Source organism: Phocoena phocoena, chromosome 5, assembly GCF_963924675.1.
Source record: "Phocoena phocoena chromosome 5, mPhoPho1.1, whole genome shotgun sequence".
NCBI classification, from domain to species: domain Eukaryota; kingdom Metazoa; phylum Chordata; class Mammalia; order Artiodactyla; family Phocoenidae; genus Phocoena; species Phocoena phocoena.
The window spans coordinates 28,840,248-28,857,563 of NC_089223.1; the positions used below are offsets into that span (position 1 = coordinate 28,840,248).

The following is a 17,316-nucleotide window of genomic DNA, read 5'->3' on the forward strand; positions in this document are numbered from 1 at the left end:
ACTAGATTAAGAACCAGAACATTTCTAGCAATCAGAAGCTCCCCTAATATTTCCCTTCAGTCACTACTCGCCAAGAGTGAGGTGATGTGAAATAGTTGTCTAGTTGTGCTTTTTTCTATAAGGATATTTATTCTAGTACAATGTATTGAAAAATCCCTTTTCTTCCCATGCATATGTAGTGCTACCTCTTTGGTATATCATGTATTTTTATATAAGGTATAGATCCCTTGGCAAACTCACAGCCCCAGCTTGGCCTGGTGATCACTGTCTGACAGCCCTAGAAATAGAGACATCACACTCCAGACCTCCTGTCCACACTGGCTCTCCAACTCGCTCTGCTCATCTATCCTTGTCCAAAGTGGACACCAGGCCCGCCAGGCCTCTCACCCATAGCAGCATGCCCACTTCCCCTGCATGCCTGTATGCCTGGTGTCTGTCCTTAACTGAGGCTCGCATGCAACTCAGAAGGCTGCTTCCTGCTCACCCAGTAACTGTAGACCAGCTATGGTCCAGCCACACAGGGAACTTCTCTGCCTGCAACAGGCTGCAACTACACCTTCTCCAGTCTTGGGGAGGGAGGTCCCTTCCAAATTCTTCCATCTCTGCATACTCTCCTTCAGCCTTAAAATACCCTATAGAATTCACTGACATCTCTTTTACCATGTCTTAATAACTCCTTATATATTAAATTTCCCCAGTTTAAATCACTATGTAGTACACGTCTCCTGATTGGACTTAGAATAAAATAAATCCTTTATATTTCTGAAATATAAAATTTTAACATCTTCTGAAATATAATATTAATTTATCCCTTGAATCCTTGATAGACTTTACCAGCAGAATCATTTGCCCTGGTAATTTGGGGAAAAATATTTTTCACAAAGATGTACTTTCTTCAATAATTGCAAAAGTCTTCAGGTTTTCTATTGTTTTGTTAAGTTAGGGTAGTATATATTTTTCCAGAAACCTTCTTATTGTGTATAAGTTCTCAATATTCCCTTTCTTTTTCTGTTAAGTCTATTTCTATAGTGATATCACCTTTTATATTCTTAATATTGACAAAAGGATAAAAATATATATACTATGTAAACAGAAGTCAAAAGAAAGCTGAAAAACCTTTTACTTCAACTTTTCTATAGTCTATATTTTAAATGTGTCTCAAAAACAACATATAGTTGATTTTTTTCACCCTATACTCTGAAATTCTTTGACTTTTAACTGGAGTATTTTGTTCATTTTTGTTCAATGTATGTGATAATAATTATAGATGAATATAAACAATAGTAATTTTTTACTTGTATCTACCTTCTAATTTTCACTTTCTATTTTACCACGTTCCTTTCCTCCCTCTTCTTGCCCTCATTTGTGTTATGTACTATGCTTAATGCTATTTTTAACTACTAGTTTAAAAGTTATACAATTATGAAAGTGATATTCTAGATATTAAAAAGTGAATACTTAACGAAAACTCTTCAGATATTGCCTCTGCCATATCCCTTAGATGGGATATCCTCTCCCTCTTGGACTCTGATCATTGGGATATTAGATCTCTTGATAGCATTTTCATAGTATCATTCTTGCCTTCCCTTCTGTATTTTGCAACTTGTCTTTCTATGTTGCATTCTGGATAATTTCTTCTAACCTTACTATCATTTCACCGGTTATCTATTCTGCTGTAACCAATATGCTACCAAGTATGCCAATATAGTTATTGCGCTTTTATGTTCTAGAAGTTTTGTTGTTTTAATTTCAAATTTATGTCACTTTTTATAATTTCCTATTCTCTACAGATATTTTCAACTTCTCTTATTTCTTTAAACACACTAAGTATAGTTGTTCTAATATTTGACTCTGATAATTCCAATATGTGAATCTAAATGAGCCTGTTACTATTGTGTATTTTTTTAGCTGGTTTTTGTACCTTTTGCATTGTTTCTTTATGTGCTTAGATATTATGGACTCCTTGATCTTCACTGCCCTTAAAAATTAATTTAAGCTCCTTTCATTCAAGAGGGTTTACAGTTCCTTCTGCCAGCAGCCTGGGGGCATTACCAGTTGGAAATCATCTTAACCTAAGTTATAACTTGAGGCTCCCTGACTAAGCTAGGCTATGCATACACAAGGTACAAATCCATGCAAGACCCTGTGAGTGGCCACAACTCCTCAGGGAATGTTTCTTTTTTCACATTTTTAAAAAGTTTTTGCTTTGGTTGGAGAAGAAATGGGATACATCCTAGATTGCTCTTACTGGCTTAATGTCGGGAGGCTCTTTTATAAAAGTCTCCAACATGGACAGGCCCTGAACCTTGACTCTGTCCTCCTTACATACACGCTTCCTCTTCCCAGGTGTCCAGTATCACAATGCTTTCATGGCGTAAACAAGTTTCCCACTCGAATGTTCTGCTTCTCACTCTGGTTAATAGGTGGTCAATCAAAAATTGACCAGTGGAGTTCTCCACTGTCTTTTTAGTTCTTCAGTGATTTTTAAGATAACTTTAAAACGTAATTTATTTTAAAAATTTTTTTATTTCAAAATGGATGATTTACCCAAATAACATTTCTCTCCATTAACTGAAATAAATACCTCGTTAGAATTATTAAAGCCAGAATTTAATAGATTTTGTTACTCACAAACTAAAACAAGATACTATTCCAATATCCACAGTTCCTTGGCTAAATAACACTTTTTTATAGTTTTATATAAGTATTTATCTGTCCATAAGTAGATAACTAAGCAATGTTGGCCTATATTTCTATCTCCTGAAATAATAATCACTGGCAGGTCTCCAAACACCTTTTTCCCAACTTAACAAAGACACAAATTTAAACACAGTATTAAAATAAGGAAATCAATATTTCTCAATGGTTCAATATAGCTGTTATAAAAAGCACAATGTGTTTTTAAGAATACTTTAGATTTGTTTCACAAAAATATTACTTATCTGTTAAAAAATAAATTGTGAGTTATAACAATCAGCTAATCCATTCTCTACCAAAAGATACTACCCCATATGTTATGGGTTAAATTGTGTCCTCCAAAAAGAAATGTTGAAGTCCTAAACACCAAATATCTCAGAATGTCATCTTTTTGGAAATAGGGTCATTGCAGACATGGTTAGTTAAATTCAGATGATGTCATACTAGAGTAGAGTGGGCCCTTAAATCCAGTATGACTCATGTCCTTATGAGAAGAGGAGAGACACACAGACCTAGTAGAACAGAGCTATGTGAAGCCAGAAGCAGAGATTGGAGTCATGCTGCCACAAGCCAAGGAATGCCTGGAACTATCAGAAGCTGGAACAGACAAGAAAGGGTCCCCCCTAGAGGCTTCAGAGGGAGCATGGCCCTGCCAACACTTTGGGTTTGAACTATAGCCTCCAGAACTGTGAAAGAATAAATTTCTGTTGTTTTAAACCACTCAGGTTGTGGTAATTTGTTATGGCAACCCTAACAAATTAATACAGCCTATTAAAATGTTATGTTTAATTTTACTCATCAGTAACTTCTGAAGAAATTATAAGACTATCATTTAACATAAAAGTACAGATAGGTAATAATAAGAGCTCTGTGTTGAACATTAATGTATGAACTGCAGATTTTTCGGGGAGGCTTGCTTCTTGGCATTTGCTTTAGTTACTCAAAATATTATCATGCCTTTTCATTTGTAAATTTTGGGGTAAAACTATAGTCTTTACCCCTTCTTCTCTTAGAAACAGTCCAAAAATAATAATAAAAATGAAAAAAATCAGAAAAGCAAATTCCTGAGACGAAATGAGAAGACATCCACAACTCGGAAGCACATTATCCGAGAAAGAGCTTCCAGATACACATGAAAGTTAAATGAGAGTGGAAGAAAGGGCAGTTAAAGATGCCCATGGTTGCAGATCTCAGACAATGCAGAGAATAGCTCGCTACGACAAGTAGCCACAACCCGAGGAGCGAATCCCTTCGGAAGAACGGAACTGAGGTGCTTATTCTGACAGCAGAAGCACCGTGGACCACGTTCTTACAAGGTCTCAAGAAGTCAGGAAAGGGGGCTGAATGAGGAATCACACAGGGATAGGGCATATTTTCAGGACTCAACCTCCTTGTTGTGGGGGTAAGGAGAGACAGTCAGCAATGTGACCTGTCCCTCAGAGTGGGCACAGAATGGCTGAGCGGGAAGTAGAGGCTAAAGGAACTCATGTACAAACAGGGACCCGTGTCATTAGTGGTGTCTCCCATTAATCTGGAAAACTGCTCTGACCCCTGACATACACAAACCTCCAAAACTCCTACAAGTGGCTGGTACAGGAAGAACTCACCACAAAGTGAGTAATGAAAAAAAAAAGGTATACAAAAAATACTGCAGAAACAAATAAAATGGAAAAGATGCTAAAAAATATGATGGATAAATACCACAAGAAAAATGTCTCCAGGGGTAACAAAAGGGATGAAAAATATTGCCACAAACAATGTAAACATTTTGACCAAACATATTGCCTAAGGTTTTTGGACGGAAAAAAAGGTAATTGTTTCTATTAAATAACTCCCCCCCTGCAAAGGAATGTAAAAGCTGAAGAAAGATATGGTCAGACAATAGAAATACCCATGTGAGCTGATGGAAAGAAATAAAGTCATTTGCAGAAATGAAGGTCTATGTTCTCAAGGGCATTATGCTAAGTGAAATAAGTCAGACAGAGAAGGAGAAATACTGTATGATGTCTCTTATATGTGGAATCTATGAATACATATATGTATATGTATATGTATATATATGCTAAGCTCACAGATATGGAGAATAGATTTGTGGCTGCCAGAGGCAGGGGATGGAGGGTGGAAGAAATAGGTGAACTGTTTTTGTTTTTTGTTTAGGTAAATTGAAGTTTTTAAAAAAACAGAAATGAAGACTGACTATGGGACACTGAAAACAGGATTGATAGAAGAGAACAATGTGAAAAACAATAAAGACTTTAAAAGGATTACAAGAAAATGATACACATAGAGAACAGGCAAAGGAAGAAAAAAGAACAAAATAATAAAATAAAAATATATTAAGGACATAGTTTCAGGAGCAATTACCAAAATAAAATAAAATTAGGATCTTCAAATTGAAGGACATACTTTATATCAGGAAAAAAAACTGTCTCTGTTTGATGCTTATCGAAACGTATCTCAGAAACATTATTAGAATGCAGAATTAAAGAATCTTTTGAATAGCCAGACCAAAAGAACAATACGCCTATAAGAAGCAAAGCCACAAGCTAAAAGGCAGTGGAGAAATGTCTACACATTACTCAAGAAAAATGAGTGTGACGTAAGATTTTTATCCTAGCCTAGATGACACAACTAGTAAATAACTAACTGAAATTTTAAGAGGGAAAAGAAGTTGGTAAATGATGTGAGTAGCCGATTTCAACATCATTTATAGTCAAGGTGGAAAAGTACCATTTGGAATTAGTAAACTGCATGATCAAAAAGAGGTATATTTAAAGTATAAGGTATAGAGTAAGAGAAAAACACATATCTAACAAAATCTGGTGGTGGGTTAAAGAGAAGGGAGGGAAGAATAAATAGATACATATAAATTCCGTTATTGTTCACAGGAGGGAGTCATAGTTATGTATAAAGAAAATATGTCTTCTACTCATGAAATATTAACTGCTATGGGAATTGACCTCCTGTCACAAACAATGAGAAAATTAGACCAAAGATTTATTATAAATATATGGTAATTAGGAGAGTGTAGTAGTACTCTTCCAAGGCTAGACAAACAGATTGATGGAACAGAAAAAGAGCACAGAAACGTACCTATGAATATGTGGACATTTATATGGCAGAGGTGGCCCTGAAGACCACTAGGTAATGAGGGATTTTTCAGTAAACATTTCTAGGACAATTGAGGGTCTCTATGAAAGGGGAGTGGGGGAGAACGGGGAGGGAATAAAACTCGATCCTCCTCTCACACCTTGTGCAAAAATCACTTCCAATGTGCTTAAAAACCTAAATATATACATAAAAGCAATAAATAATTTAGAAGATAATAATGGACATTAATTCAATGATAGGTAGCAAAGAATTTCACATTTTAAAGACAAGATACAAAAAGAAATAGTCATAATGGAAACATTGATAATTTTCAATTCCTACTTATCAAGAGACACCATAAAAGAGTATATAAAGACAAACCATGTAAAGCAGAAACTAACACACCATTGTAAAGCAATTATACTCCAATAAAGATGTTAAAAAAAAAAAAAGACAAACCATAGAGCTGGAGAAATTTTTTCAACACATGCAATTGACAAATATGCAGTTTATAAAATTTTACAGAGAGTTTTTACAACTTAGTAAGAAAGACACTCAAAAGAAAATTGGAAAAGAAGCAACTAAACAAGATTTTTTTAAAAGAGGAAATCCACATGGCCAAGAAGCATACGTTAAGAATGTTCAATCTCATAAAAAATCAGAGAAATGCAAATTAAAATAAACAATTTTTAAAACACTGAATCCCAACTGATTGGCACAAATTTATGTGTTTAACAATTCTAAGACCTGAAGAGGTTGTGAAACAATGGGAATATTCATTCTCTGCAAGTGTAAATGTGAATTAGTACTAACCTTGTAATACAGTTTGACATTATTGAGAAGTTGAAGGTATACATAATCATGAACCAGAAAATTCTCTCCTTGGTATAAACCCTACAGAAAGTCCTACACATGCGCACCAAGAGATATACACAGTATGATTCATAACACTCCTAAAGTGAAAACAGCTCAACGTCCATCAAGAATAGACTAAAAACTTCATGATATATTCCTAAAATGGTATACAGTACAGCAGTGGAAATAACAAACTACAGTAATATTTAGAAGCATGGACAAATTTTATAAGCAATGTTGACCAAAACAGGTAAGGCACAGAAAATACATGCAGTATGATTTAATTTACATAAATTTAAAAAATATGTACAAATAATTCACCATCACTCTGGATGGTAGAACTAGAGAGAAAAGCACAGACACTATTAACACAAAACTAAAGCTAGTGGTTAACTCTGAGGGGTGAATAAGAGTGTTCTTAGTGGGAAGAGAAATGGTGTGTGGGGGGGGGCGACTACTGGGCACTGACAGTGTCCTGTTTTATGAGCTGCATAGTGCTTACACAGGATTAACTGTGTAACCGCGTAATTCTTCATCACATCATACCAGGTTTTCATTTATTCAGCTGTCTCTCTGTATGTCATGGTGTGGTTTTATTTGCTATTTAATGTGCTCCCTTGAGCATGAGGACACTGGCTGGGCAAGCACAGACCCACATAGGTGTGCAGGCTGCGTACACCCATGGGGCCTTTCTTGCTCCTGTATCCAGACCCGCATCAGGGGCAGAGGGTGGCTGCAGTCACTGGGCTGGAACCTGGAAGTGGGTGGTCAAGACCCCATCCCGGTGGGCAGAGAAGGGGCCGGGAGGTGGAACCAACTGGAAACTAAGGCTCCAAGCTTCCAGTGCATGTTCCATTATCCTATCAGACTCACTCACAAACCACAATTTTAAAGGTAAAATTATTAAGAATTTCACAATGGCAACCACAGAGCATCAAGGCCCAAGCACTTACCCCTTCTGAGGGTGTAGTCCTATGTGACTGAAGGGTCGCATACCCATGAAGTCAGCCCCACAACATACATATAATGTTTTCTGTTCATTTCTGCCTGTAGGTTATATTGCACACACATGTGTGTGAGCCCTTCTATTTCCTTCTGCAAGTCCCGGAGCCCTTGGTCAGGCCTGAGTAGAAGAAGTGAGATCTGAAGTGATTGTGTCATTAACGTTTTAAATTGGCTATCAGGCCGAAACTGGTTTACCAGAATTGTTCCTATATCTAAATGTAGGCCTCCGTGTTTAAAGGCTGTTTCATAAATTAAGTATTTATAATTAAGATCACAGGCAATTAATTCCACAGCATGCTAAGCAACTGAACGTAATTTTCCTTGGCTCCACTTTTGATGCCAAGAACCTCCTACTCTCTGATTCTAGTTTCTTCCTTTCCACTCATATGTAACTGAAAAAAAGTACTATGTTTGGTGGGGTAATGAATAAGATCTAATAAAAGTGGACACAAATAGATTAAGTCATCTAATATGTGACTTAATTCAATTTCGGAAAAGAAATGGGGTGAAAGGGAACCAACCAGGTGCTCAGCTTATGATACTTCAACACTTTCACAATAATTCTGAAAGGCAGATACAAATATCTCACTCCTACATAAAAGGACACAGAGGTTAGGAAGAGTAAATACCCAATCCACGGGCATCCAGCTAGTAAGTGGGTATACACATGGTTCTATCTGACTACAAATTTATCCTATTACCTTTCGTTGCTTCCTTTTTCTCTTTTTTAAAACATTTACTGTCCATTTACTATGTGCCAAGCATTATCACAGAAATGAGTGACCGAGATCTGGTGCAGCCCCGAATCCAAGGCTGTGCTGTCAGTATGGTAACAACGTGCCCATGAGCACTTGAAATGTGGCTAGTATGAACTGAGATGTACAGTGTGTTAAATTATGCACAAGATTTCAAAGACTTAGTAAGAAAAAAAGGATGTTAAATATGTTAATAATTTTTCATACTGATTACATATTGAAATGATAAATTTTGTATATATGCTTTAGGTTAAATAAAAAGTGTGTTTAAAATTTCTTTCAGTTGCTTCTCTTTACTTGTTTAATGTGGCTACTAGAAAACTGTAAGTTATAAGTGTTTCTCAAATTTTATTTCGACTGTACATCACTGGCCAAAAGATATTCTCTCAATCTTACTTCAGGATATATAAATGAATTGCCTATCTGTAATTTTAAAATTATAGGTTATAGCTCAAGATTATTTTGAATAAGAAATTTCATATTTGAATCAACTATATTTTGAGATTGTTTGAATAAGAAATATATGTAATTCACTGTGGAATACATCTTCCTCCCACCATCAATATTTATTGACTATATATCCCATCTCTCTTGAGATTTTTTTAATTGGCCTAAAATTAGCTAAAGCGTATTTGTTCTTCTTTTCCTGACAGAGTGTATGGTGAACAGAGAAATACCTGGATTCAAGACACAAGCATGCTTGTAATGGATTGAAAACAGTTTTTACACCCCACAAGTATCTCTTAGAGATTTCCTGAACACTTTTAATATCATAGCATGCATTCTCCCAGCATGAAAATTTTTGGTTGTTTAGAATTTGGTACATTAAAAATATTTTTCACATTTTCCTAAAAAAGATGAGGCAAGTTGCGTTTTCAGACAATAAAACACTTGTGCTTTTATGAAATGTCTGTTAACATGAGCAGTGGGGTATCATACAAGACAGCTATCTTTCCTATTATATTGTTACATACTGAAAAAGCAATACAAGCCAATTTATAATTCAATATAAAGGCAGATGCAGTAACATCATTGATGAACTTTTAAGACTGACTGAAAATGCAATTTAAAAAAGTATGTAGAGTAGTAAGAAACAAAATTTAGACTGTATGGGATCAGATGGACTAAAACTGATGCAAAAATCACACAAATTTACACGAGCTTTCAGTCCATAACATTAAATGTACCACAAAACAGTCATTTTATAAGCTCATTGTATATTGAATCATTCTGTTCTGCCTTGAAATACAGCTTTAAAATATCCTAATTTTAGATTTATAGAGCAAAATATTCATTGCTACATATAAGACAATATGAACATTTATAAAGCAAAACAATAAAATGGAACAAGAACTGAGAATCAGAAGCCTGATACTGGTGAGACTTGAGCTAGCTGCAAGCTTCCTGATATTTAGTTTCTTCACCTGAAAGATGAGAAAAGTCAGACTGGCCATGCCTGAAAATCCCATCAGAATCAAGGAGACAACATATAAAAAGAAACTTATTACTAGTATATTATTATATTAAAAAGAAAGTTGTTCTATTATTTTATTATAAACACCTATCCTTCAGTTAATATTTTGAGGAGGCATTGTGGCAAAAATAATAAAAATATTTTAAATATCTTAAATTTCACTTTTTCAAATCACTTTTATAATCACCTTGGTATAAAATAATAACTGAAATTGCACTAATAAAAGAAAATATTTATGAGAAGGTACTTAATGATTACAGTAGAATTTGGGGAGATAGGTAAGGATAGAATTAAAAGGGCAACTATCAACAGTCTAAATGTACACAAGGCGACTCTCTTAGAAAAACTTGTGGTTACCAAAGGGGATAGTGGGGTGGGGGGGGTATAAATTAGGGGTTTGGGATTAACATACACACAGGACTATATATAAAATAGGTAAACAACAAGGACCTACTGTGTAGCACAGGGAACTACATTCAATATCTTATAATAACCTATAATGAAAAAGAATCTGACAAAGAATATATGTGTGTGTATATATGTGTATATATATATATATATATATATATATTTGTATAACTGAATCACTTGAAACTAATGCAACATTGTGAATTAACTATACTTCAATAAAATAAATAAATAAATGTACACAAGACAAGCATCAACTACCTCCCACGCCACCTGTTATGATATAGTGGAAACTTGCATAAAACAATCTATTTAGAAATTTTACTATCTTCGATTTTGTTACTTTAAAAAATCTATTTTCCACTTCTGAAATGGGTTGAGACTCCCTCCCTCCCTCCCTCCCTTTCTTCCTTCAGCTGCCTTCACACAGTGTCAGAAGGCAGGAACAAAGAACATGTCTTTTCCTCCTCTGATACTGAATGCCATGAACTGAACTGTGTCCCCACAAAACGTTATGCGTTGAAGCCCTGCCCACCAATGAGACGGTATTCGGACATGGCATCTTTGGGAGATAATTAGGTTTAGATAAGATCATAAGTATGCAGACCTCATGATGGGATTAGTGGATAGGAGAAGACCAGAGACTTCTCTCTCTTTGAATGTATGGTTTGAGGAAAGGCCAGGTGAGAAAACAGCTACAAGGCTGCAAGTCAGGAAGAGAGCTCCCATTAGAACCCAATCATGCTGGCACCCTGATCTCAGACCTCCTGGAACTGTGAGAAAATACGTCTGTTGTTTAAGCCACCGAGTGCATAGTATTTTGTTGTGGCAGCCCAAGCTAACTAGTACACTGAGTAAGCCCTGAAGGGGCAGGCAGGTGAAGAAGCTGGACAGTTTGCTACCCGGGGACGTGGAGGAGAATTCTCTTACAATCACTGGGAAGAAATGAAATGGACATTTATATCCAATTAATGAAAGGAAATTATTAGACTTAATTAGAAAAAAAATCAAAATTTGTATAGCCACTAGGTTTTAAAAAGATGCAAAGGGAACAAAATTGGAAGGAAATAAACCAAGTTGTTAATCATGGAGAGGGTGGTGGCACTAATGGACAAGTTTTTTCTTTTCTCCAAATGTTCTTTAGTATGATTATATGTATTTTTATAACAAAAAGAAATGAAAACTAAAAATTTGCTATTGATCTTAATATGAGTCTAATTGTGAGGGTTTCATTTTAAGCGATCTTCACAGGGGAACGAGGACTACTTATAAAACATTTTTTGAGATCTCATGTGTCTTCCACTTTCTATCGGCTATTTTTAAAGAAGGACTGATGTCCTCAAAAAACTCATCCATTTTACTGAGAGAAGACTGCATCACACTTATTATATAACAATACTATATATAACAGAATTTAGAAAGTGTTCATTGTTATGAGTAAATGCTGAAGTAAAACCAAATAACAAATATTAGGGTCTCAAGGTGCTCAGTCAGAGCTGACCACAGCATGAAGATCAGGAAAATATAGCAATTAATAGAAATTCATGAAATAGACAGCAGTGTACTATAGAGAAATTTGACAAAGCTAAAAATTTGGTTTAAATAAAAAAGAAAACAATAAAGTTGACTGACTTTAGCAAAACTGACCAAAGAGAAACAGGAGGAAGGAAGAGGGGGAGGGAGGAGGAGAGGGAGGTGGGGGGAGAGAGAGAGAGAGCGCCTAAATAATTAATATCAAAAATTAAAAAGAAGACATCAGTACAAACGTTACTGTGGACAATTTTATGGCAATACTTTTGACAATTTAGAATATCATTATAAACATAACTTACTAAAACTGAAAGAAGATGAAAACAAGCAAAATTACAGGTTATTTCTCTCTTCAGTAAAAAGAAAAAACCCTCAAAAGAATATTAGCAAATTGAATTCATATTAGGTTTATTCCAGGGTTGAAGATTAGTTTAACATCTGAAAACCAATGAGTATAATTCACTACATTAAAAGAACAAATGAGGGGTTTCCCTGGTGGTGCAGTGGTTAAGAATTTTCCTGCCAGTGCAGCGGACACGGGTTCGAGCCCTGGTCCAGTAAGATCCCACATGCTGCAGAGCAGCTAAGCCCGTGCGCCACTACTGAGCCTGCACTCTAGAGCCCGTGAGCCACAACTACTGAGCGCGTGTACCACAACTACTGAAGCCCGCGGGCCTAGAGCCTGTGCTCTGCAACAAGAGAAGCCACCACAATGAGAAGCCGACACACCGCAACAAAGAGTAGCCCCTGCTCACCGCAACTAGAGAAAGCCTGCACGCAGCAACGAAGATCCAATGCAGCCAAAAATAAATAAATAAAATAAATAAATTTATTTAAAAAAAAAGAACAAATGAGAGAAATCATACAATCATCTTAAGAGTAAAGAGAAAATCATTTGATAAAGTACAACATCGATTCATGATAAACTCTTAGCAACCTAGGAACTTTTTAGTATAAGAAGGAGAGTCTATAACAAACACAATACATTATACTTAATGCTAACATATATAATAATTCCTTCTGAGATAGGAAATGAGACGAGAAAGCTTCTCACCGCTTCTATTTTACATAGTGTAGGAAGTGTTCACTACCACAATAAGGTAAGAAAAAATAAATAAAAGCTCTAGAATAGGAAGGAAAGAACAAAAACTATCATCATTCATGGACAACATGATTGTGTATATAGAAAGTCTAAAATGAGCAACATATACACCAGATAAACTACTAGAAGTAGTAAGTTAATTTATAAAAGCCATAAAGATATAAGGTCCGTGCAAAAAAGATCAGCTGGATTTCTATATTCCAGAAAAGGGGGTGGGGATAAAATAAAATTTTAGACACCATTTAAAATAGCATCAAAAACATCAAATGCATAGAAATAAATCTTTTTTAAAAATGCAGAATATTATAAAATATTATTGAGACAGTTCTAAGAAGGCCTAAATAAAAGGAAGGATATTTCATGTCCATCTGTATTTCATTCTAAAAGTTTGTTTTTCTCAATTCTTAATCTACCTGCAGGCAGGTATATCTAAATAAACATTATCTTTAATAATTAATAATAATTATGGCATGGCTTGTGGGGTTAAAGTTTAAAAAAAGAGAAAATTGAAATAATGGAAAATGATAGTAAGAAATTCAAAACGGAGGAAGAGCAAATCTAAATTGCTTCATAGCCCTTTTATTATCCCGGAGAGGATAAGATTTTTGCTAAATTTTACTGTATTTGAATCAGTATTATTTGTTTATCAAAGACACCTTAAATAAAGTGAAAAGACTAGCCACAATATAATTAACAAAGGATTAGTACCAAGAATGTAACAGAATTCCTCCAAATCTGGGGTGGAAGCAAAGGGATAGAATTTGCAAGAGGCACAGTAGATGACAGTTTCTGTCAATATTATAGTTTTGGGGCTGAGGGATGATTTTATTTGTGTTCATGATAATACTAAATAATACAAAAAATAAATTAAAGAGGGCAATTCATGGACAAGTGATGATAATGCATCATGAAACAATAATTTCTATTAATCTAATTCTAAATACCTGAGGCCAGACAACAAATACATGCATGTACAATAAATGCTGATAGATACGTAGATAGATAGATAGACAGACAGGAAGACAGAGAAAAGTGATGCCAGTTTTTTTTTTTTTTTAAACTAGGAAAGTTCTAGGCCACCAGGAATAAGTATAAGCCCTAAAAAACAAATTACTCTAAGGAACATTAAACCCCTATGGAATCAGGCTTTCTTATATTTTCTGCTTTTATTATTTTTGTCCTTTCCTGGCAGTTCAGCCAGGTTACTAAAGTTATTTTTTTAATATTTAACTAGCAATTTTAGGTGTCCTGTACCCAGAAGTCTTTCCTTACATGGTTGTTCACGATATGCTCAGAAACATGCGTGCACACACACACACACACACACACACACACACACACAGAGCTGTATTTTTTCTAGCTGTAATTTTTTTATTCAAAATGACAAAAACATATTTGAGCTCCATTGGTGAAAATATTTATTCTGATAAATTAGATAACTTTCCTCATTGAATAGAAAAAATAAACATGAAAATTTTTACCACTCTTTTAGAAAATAAAATAGCAGTTATCTTCATTCATCCAACAAAATATAGTGAGCACTTCCTATGTTCCAGGAATGATTCTGGGTCCAAGGGATTTATTAATGAATTAATCAGTCAAAACTATCTGCATTCATGGAGATTACATTATAGCAGGAGAAGACAAAACCAGATAAGTAAGTAGGCAATATGTCCTGAGGACTTAAATGTTAGAGATCAAAATAAAGCAGGATTGGTAAATGGGGCTGGGTGGGGGGTACAGTTGCTACTATAATAGGCTGGTCAGGGATGGCTTCACTGATCTGAAGGCATCTGAACAAAGCCCAGAATTGGTAATGGAGTGATGCTGTGACGTCTAAGGTAAAGAGCTTTCCAGGCAGAAAACAACATGTACAAAGTTCCTGAGTCAGACATGTTAAGTTCGAAATGCCTAATAAAAAGCCAGGCAGAAATGTTGATTAAGCATTTGAATGTGAGCTGGAATTGAGGAGAATGACCAGGCTGGAGATATAAATTTGAGTCATCTGCATATAAATGGTAGTTAAAGCTATGGATTAGATAAAATTACCAAGAGAATGAGTATAGCTCAAGAAAAAATTCAAAAATTAATCTCCAGGCCTATGAACATTGGGGGCCCCCAGACACCCAGTGGGAGTTAAAAAAAAATGTTGGAGTTTAGAAGGTAGTCTGGTTGACTGGTAGTGCTCTTCAAAATGAGATTTTGGAACTATTTCAAAGGTCTCTAGGCCATAACTTTCAGAGAATATATATATATATACACACACACCCATATATATGTATATGTGTGTATATATATATATATATACATGTGTGTACATAGTATGAAAGGCACCAAACTCATTGGAGGAGAAGAGCTCAAGGAATCAAGAAGCCAATGAGTTACAGAGCTCATTTATTTGGATACCAAAATCACAAAGAGTTATTACAAGACTAGAGCTAGTAAAAGTTACAAGGATCCAAGGGCTAAATTCTTTAGGATATGAGAGAATGGATACAAATCAACAGATTACAGTAGGAAGGAGAGGTAATGAAGGATATCATTTGATGACATGATATTCAAAGCTGGGAGATTTAGTGAAGAGGGAGGGAGAATGGTCTAGAAACATCATGAGGAATAAGGAGATCACCTCACCATCTCCAGTCCCAGAGACATGAAGCATGAGAGAGAGAGAAGACCATCACCTCTTAAGAGAGCAGCAGAGAAATAAATGTCCTGAGGGTTGGGGACAGAGCACAGGTTTCAACTAGACCAAGAAGGTGAAAGGAACACTTAGAAGAGGTTAAGGATTCAGGATTTTTGCTGGCTACTGGCTAGCAGTTCAAGGATAACAGTAAACAGGTTTCAGAGGTGGGAAGGGTGAGGGATAAACTCAGAGAAGAAAGACATACAGAATTATATAGATAGTGGGGTTTTGATGATAAGAGTTGACCTGGAAGTCCTTGGTGTCTTGTGGAGACTAATATAGACAGAGTTAAAGGACATATTTAATAAGATTCATCCTGAGGGTCTCAAGGCTGTGAACCTAGCAAGTAGGGAGAGGTAAGAAATCTTGCCAAGAGCAGAGTCTGGGGGGATTGGTCCTCTTCTCTCCTGCCAATGATTATGTAGAGAGGTTTTAATATCTGAGAAGCAGCCATACAGGAAAAGGACATTTTCTAACCTTTCATCCCTTTCACTGAGGGCAGTTTCATTCTTTCCTTGAGGATGACAGAGAACTGAAAGGGTCTGCACCAGGCCACACAGAGAACTGGTTCTTATGGAGAGCAACGTGGGCTTCTTTGACACATGGCCACCTTCCTAGAACTCTCTTTGATAAAGTCTGTTAAAGAGTTTCTACCATGGGCCTATTCCATTAGAATCATAAAGATGGGGAGAAGAATCACCAGTGAAAGGGGTGCTTGAGGAATAATTTTAAGAATGACCTTCCAAATTCACTGAAATAGGAGGGCAAACAGGCAGAGTCAAGGTCTAGAATAGGATGCAAACAATGACAATGGCAAAAATAGTTGAATCCAGGAAAGGCTGCCATGATTGTGTTTATACAATAACCATAAACCTCACTTCCTGAGTTCAGTGCTTAGATAGTGTAAGGCAAAGTTGTAATGAGGTGTGTCTTGTGCTTCTAGTAATATGTCCTTTAGGACAGGGTCAAAGCCCTTTCAAGTGTATCATGCTTTACTATGTATATCAAGGGAACTGTAGCTAAGAATTACAGCTCAATTTATTAAGCACTAGGATGTATGATATATACTTCACAAGCATTATCAAAAAAACTTTAGGTAGGTATTGTTATTATTCCCAATTTAACCAATGAGGAAATTGATTCACAGAGTGATTAACTTGAATGGGGTTTCCCAGCTAGAAACTGGCAGGGTCAGAATTCTAACCTCATTAGAGTAACTACAATAACTCCAGTGCCTTCACTCTTAATCACTGTGCTATACTGCTTTAAAAGGCAAGGCTTCAAGCAGTATAAGGTACATACATTTACATATATAATATTATAAATATATTATTATTATATACTATATGTCAAATGGATAGAAATCATGACTTTGTCTTAATTCCTATGTTCTAATTTCCTCTCCTTTTTCCTTTAATAAGAATAATTTATTTATCCTAAAAAAAAACTGGGCAACTTTAAGAACCCAGTAAATTACCATACACCCCAGAGAAAACCACAAGATCTATATTCTCTCACAATTTAAGCAACATTCTGTTGTTAAACAGACCTCAGTGGCTGTTTCAGACATTCAGTGAAGCTGTAACTTACTAAACAGAGTTACAATAATATGTGGATAAAAGGCTTTGTTGTACAAATTTTTAGACTCTAGTCTTAAAATGCACTAAAAAATTAGCACGCATAAAAAATATATTCATTATTTCTTCACCCAAGA

General features: G+C 35.5%; 1 protein-coding gene across 1 annotated transcript in view; it reads right to left on the minus strand.

Moving 5' to 3' along the window:
- Window positions 1-17,316, minus strand: part of IQCM (IQ motif containing M) — a 351,685-nt gene that overhangs the window by 276,812 nt on the left and 57,557 nt on the right. The window lies entirely within an intron of this gene.